The sequence below is a fragment of the Channa argus genome, chromosome 20 (genome assembly GCF_033026475.1).
Source record: "Channa argus isolate prfri chromosome 20, Channa argus male v1.0, whole genome shotgun sequence".
NCBI lineage: Eukaryota > Metazoa > Chordata > Actinopteri > Anabantiformes > Channidae > Channa > Channa argus.
Window position 1 is genome coordinate 9,291,938 of NC_090216.1, and position 6,267 is coordinate 9,298,204.

The following is a 6,267-nucleotide window of genomic DNA, read 5'->3' on the forward strand; positions in this document are numbered from 1 at the left end:
TATTCTGAATCTGTAGGTAGTAACTACATAGTATATAAATGCCACGGAAATAAATGTAGGGGAGTAAAAGTACAATATTTGCCTCTAAAATGTAGTGAAGTTAATGTATAAAGTAGCAAAAAATGGAAATACTCAAAGTATAATGCCTTAAAACTGTATTTAAGTGAAGTACTTAGTATTATTACACAGCTGTTGCTGTGTTCACCACCGTAGGGTGAGGTTCCAGTATTGTATAACTGAACTGAAAAGTACAGTTAAGGCTGTACTTAACAAATAAAAAAGATTGAGTCTGAAAAAAATGTAATTGTGACTCAGTCCAACACGTGTTACTCTGAAAGTGTTGGATTGAGAGACGAAAATATTGTAGGCAGCCTTTAGTAATAGGGGCCTGCATAGTGGATTAGCTGCATATACAACAGGCAGCAACACCTCAGAGAATTGCAAGTCCTTATAAAATATTGGGAAAGCTGCAAACATTCTTACATTGTGCAAAATGAGAGAGCAATGTGAAAAGATCACAGCACCAATTGCAGTATATCAAACAACCTTATGTGCACTTCATTTGCTGGAAATTTGTGCTTTGAAATGAGAAGCAGTAAGTTAAATTACATCTTCAGAGTCAGTCATTAGAGATGGGGTTTGATTAAATATTACTGAATCTGAATCCAATTCACAATCTGCTTATTGAATTAGAATAATTTGGAACAATTTATTGAAAATTTTAAAGACTGAACCAGAAGGCAAGTCATGGAAATCTGAATGCTGGAAATAGGAGAGGTCAGACTGGATGACTCTGCTTTGTTTGGTAGCTGCTCAGACAGGCTGCTTAGCTGATATAATACATTATTGCCATTAGGTTAACACTATGCAGCCTTTGCCCATTTACCTGAAAATCTAGCAAAGTGTGTGTGAGTTCATAGACAGCTGCTGTAATATTAGAGCTGTACTGTATTTCAGCTGATGGCCAGCATGATGTACAACACACATGTTGGTAAGCCAGTGTATGTCATTAATGCTTTTAAAACAATGACATTGATAGACAGTGAACAAACAGTATTTAATGTTTTACTTTTGCTAGCTTTGTATACATATACATTATGGAGACTCAAGCAAATTGCTGTGCATCGTTTACAACATGTTATGACCGTGCTGGCTTTGTACCTTTCACACAGATTGGTGAGCCACTAACTCCACCTTGAACGCGCAGTGTAAAAAGGTTTGTCTTATTATAGGTTTGGGTTTGTATGTTTGATGTTGACAAACCAGCCAATTATGTCAGTACCAAAAAATGAAATGTGTAATTTTCATACAAACCTTATTTTGATTTAAATCTCATATAAAACTAGTAGGCAACAACCAGTGTACATAACATTGATGCACTCCCCCTGTTTAAAAATGATTATAACTGTTCTGGACTGTATTCATAAGCCTTGTAGTCTGACCTTTAACTGCGACTCCTGTTCTATTTGTTTCCCACTGCCATGGATAATGCCCTGCAGCGACACGCTGCCTCTATGAGGAACAGCAAAGTGACATTTCACAGCGTTGCTGCCATGGTGGCACGCAGGGAGCGTGAGGTCGCACCACATGCCTGAGGCCAGACACAGGCAGACCTCCAGTCACGGCAGTCTGAATGTCCACAACAATGGAGTAGCAGGATTCCTACATGTACTACAGTATATGACAATGTCTGCATAGTAATTTAAACACAAGTGCTAATGTTCAAACTAACATGTTTCTAGGTAGTGTGGTGCAATTATGAATATAGTGAATTAAATATTAGCCTATCAACTATACATACAAATCCATGTTTTCTATTACCATTACCACAGAAGGAGTCAGCCCGCTGGTTAGCTGTACTAGCATAATAGAATCTAATTTGGTTCTAATTCCTAAACTTCCAACTATAGATAAATTATTTAAGCCTCAAAAGTGACATTACAGTCACGTCCATAGTGAGTCCATGTAAACTTCTATCGCAACTGTAAGTTCTGCATACCAGGTGCAGCGCTTTGATGGATCAGAAAACTTAAGTTAGTTGAGAAACTTACAGCGTCATTGACCTCAGCTTCAGGCAAAAGAAGAAATGTTTGCTGACACCACATCAAATGTGCATGATGCCACTTTACAGTCTTTCAACCCTTATGTTGAAGTGAGCAAACATATCTGGCAAACACTCATCCCTGTGGTCCTGGCAGCCTCACCTGGCTCAATGACATTCCACTTGACTGCCAAACTACAGAGCAAGCAGAACAGACCGTAGTTAAAGCTTTCTAGTGTATTAATGCCAACCATTTTCAGCTATTCTAAGATGCTTCCCATTTAGTTAAAGGAATGTATGTGAGAAAACTGGGCAAAATATATGGGTAGGTGCACAGAAATATGAAATGGCAGACAAAATATATAGGACACAGAGATAAAAACATTTGGGCAATTTTCTGAAAGGCTGATGTTTTTCCTTTTTCCCCACAATGTTTAAAAGCACTAAACAGCTTGGGTAGAGCAAACAGGAGAGAACAAGCTGAAACTCACCACTTGTACATACCGCTGATAGTTGTTGAAACACTTTTAGTTGACAACAGTGGTTGGCTGGATGACATCACTTAATGTCTAGAATGAGACAGAAAAACTGGAGATACACAAAATGAGCTTTGATATATAGGTGAGATTGTTGGAGTGAAGGTGAGCCTACGTGTGTCCCCCAGGATGGATAGTAATAACTTTGGCAAACTCTTAGCTTTTCACCCAGTGCAAACAATCAGGTTCATTTCTTCATTTAACCAACAAATTGGCTTATGGACATGATTCTCAACAGTCTCTGCTGCACTTCGTTGAGATTTTGTGCTAAAAACTAAAATGTGTGCCACAAATGGGAAAGGCAGGGGATTTCTTAATTTAGCAGGCTTCATCCTCTGGGCACCATGAATGGCTGTAAAATGTAACAGTAATCAATCGGTTGTTGAGATACAATTGGTTTGGTGTGAACCGATCAACTAACTGACAGTCAGATCAATTTTACTATGTACGTAGCCTGGGTAGAAATTCTTCCTAACAATGTAATTGGTACATCCCTATCACGAAACCCCTGCTAGTACCGTGCAGTAAAGTGCTACTCTCTAGTGTTACAAAATGTGGCATTTTAAAAATGGATTATATTTTCTTTAAAAACAGTTCGTAGCATTCATTTAAAAACCATCCTCATTTTTACATAATTCTATGCTACCATATATGAGAGTGAGAGTACCAGATAAGAAGTGGAAGTGGTGATGGTAGCACACCCAAAAAGATGATGTTTAATTCAAGTCCACATACTGTACATGCTGCATGTGTCTTGCAACCCTGTGACTCATGCATAAAATCTAGGGAATCATCCTTAAAGTAAAGGCACATGAATTGGCCAAATCCAGTTTGTCACAGGGGCAATTAGTCATTTTGTTTGTGGTTGGGTTGTAGGCTTTGCTAGTAGGCCAAGCTGTAGTGTTGCAAGAATACTTCAGCAGTTCAGAACAATGCCACTAACAATTAGACGACTGATCCTCAGTCCTTTTCCTCAGGACTCAGAGCCTTGCTGTTTTGCAATCTATCTAAACACAAAGCACTTACCTGAAATGTGGAGTGAATGGGAAAGGAGGAGAACTTTCAGGATTCAGTATGTGACTTGCATTATTAAATGTCCTGTGAGATGAGCTACCAACAGTTTATTAATGTCAGACACAGTCGTGAGTAATAGCAACAGAAAGTTTTGACACAAAAGTAATACTTGGCATTTTTTTCCGCAAAGGAAGGAAGTTTGTTTCTGCAGGAACTGAAAGATTAATCTAAATAGCTATATTGCTTTTACTGCAATATTATTATATGGAGCATTATCTTGATGCAAACTTACTTCACAGGGGGTCCATTTTTCATTTTAATTCCACTACAAAGCAGAACCGATCAGTGACCACTAAGGCTCAACCCTTCTGCATCTTTAATGCATTTTCTGCTTGCATAGTGTCAGTAGTCATAAAACTACAGCCTAATGCTCTGAGGGTGGAAAATTGCCTACAGCATTCTTCTATTATCAGTTCAGGTTTACTTGAATCCCTGCTTTCAACTTCACAAGGCAAGAGAAACCAGCAAAATAAGGCCAGCGACAAGCATCCACCACCCAGTATGAGCAACACAGTAACAATACCAGGATAATGGTTGCCGCGTCAAGAGGAGAGAGTGAGTCATTAAAAATTAAAGACCCATTTAAACAGTATGTAAAAACTGAAGAGATTAAAAATATATGTGCGCCGTGTCTGAGAAAGGCTTCTCCTTCTGTTCTCTCTGGGCAACAATGAAGGCAGCAAATTTGTTGAGTCAAGACTGGGGAAGTCATGTACACAAAGCAAAATGCAGCTGCACATATTAGACTGCATATGACAGAAACACACACAAAGTTACAAAAAGGTATTGATTATGAAATTGGATTTTTATTGTGTTGGAAATGTAACTAGGAGTAAACTAAAACAGACTTGTTCCAACTATGTAAATTCAGAATCATTCATTCTATCAAAAATAACAAAACAAAAACATTTTGGAGCCTCTGTAGACTTCAAGCACCTAAGTTTTCTACAAAGTTTCACTGTTGATCCCCAGGCTTACAGGTCTTTGCTGAAGAGACACTCATATCCAGTGTTTAAGTTCCAGCCAAGGGCTTCAACACAGATATTTTTAAAATACTCCTTGAGGCTGCAGGCCAGCAACTAAAGAGGATCACAGTAGCAAATTGTGAGAGCAGCCAGGGTCAACAACTGCACTTATTTTTCACCACTGCTTGACTGATCAGAGCTAACATGGGTATCTGTGTCTTACAAACACCTAAAATATCTATAATAGTTTCATTATAGTCAATTACTAATAATGTCACATTAAACTAGATGCCGCATTCTAATTAGAACTCACTGTCGATTTACTTAGGCAATGATGTATGTCAGAGATTCATTTTAGTCTATTGGCTCCTCTGAAACTTATGAGAAAACATGTTTTTCCTGTTTTAAACTTATAATTTGGTCTTGTGGGACATATAAACTGGATTTAGGGGAAATACTGTCATGGTGTCAATTTTGCAATTTCTGCGTACATGTAACCTAAGGTGACTATAAATCTGACACATTATTTTAACTTCATTAGTATTTTGGCCCACACACAATCAAAAAGAAAAGGAACCTGGTTGTTGATAAAGATGAAGGACTATCGACTTCAGAAGATCTCTCCCACTCACACCCAGACTTGTGGCTTCCCAAACAAGTACACCGTAAAATCCCAGATGGCCAAACAGACTGTTATATGCAGATTTCCTCTGTAAAATGTTTGACCGGACATATTAATTATGATGCCCCACAAAAAAAGGCATCAGTGCTTAACCACTGCAGACATTTATCAAGTATCCTACTTTTATCTACTCTCCGTGTTAAAGAGGCTGTTATGGGACCAATTACTAATATTTAAACAGGCAATTGCCTATTGTGTAATAATTTTGTGGTAGCAGCATGTGACTGATGATCCCAGGCCTTTAGTTCCATTGAGGTTGAGGTTTTGTTTCTAGCAAAATTTAGAACTATTTAATGCATAACTTTGGTTCAAGAACAAATATGCAAGGACAAATTCTATCTGCCTGTTCTGCATCTCTTCAGTGCAAATTAGCATGCATTCATATTACATCACAACATGCAAAACTAAGATTTTATAATACTATAACAGATTAAACACTTTCCACTGCTCTATACAGGTAATTAACGTCAAAATTGGTCTATTAACTGTTGGATGAAGTTAAAGGTTATTGATAAAGCTTAAATACAAACAAATGAAAAAAAAACACCTTTTTGGCAGTTTAACTTGAACAGTCGTTAACCCATAAACTATCTAAACACTTAGGTGAAAACCAGTCCATTAATTGCATAGTAAAAGAAAGCAAACAGTGTTGCATTGAGTGAGCCTCCACTCTGTATCACTGTAACCCTGTCTCCACAGAGTAACTAAGCTGAATGCCCGATCTGCTGCAGCTCAGCACCAAAAATCAGCTGACTGGAAGAAAGCAGTGTCCTGGCACTGTGGTGTCTGGTGCAGCACATCTGGCATTTAAAGGGCCTCAGAGGAAACATGCTGACATTACTGTTTCACATCGGCTCGATTTTCAGCCATTTGCTTTTTGATTTCACTTGTCATTGGATGCAGTGCTTGTATTTATCCTGCTACCGAATGTCAAATACACAAATTAAAAGTTTAAAGTTTTTTGGTAAA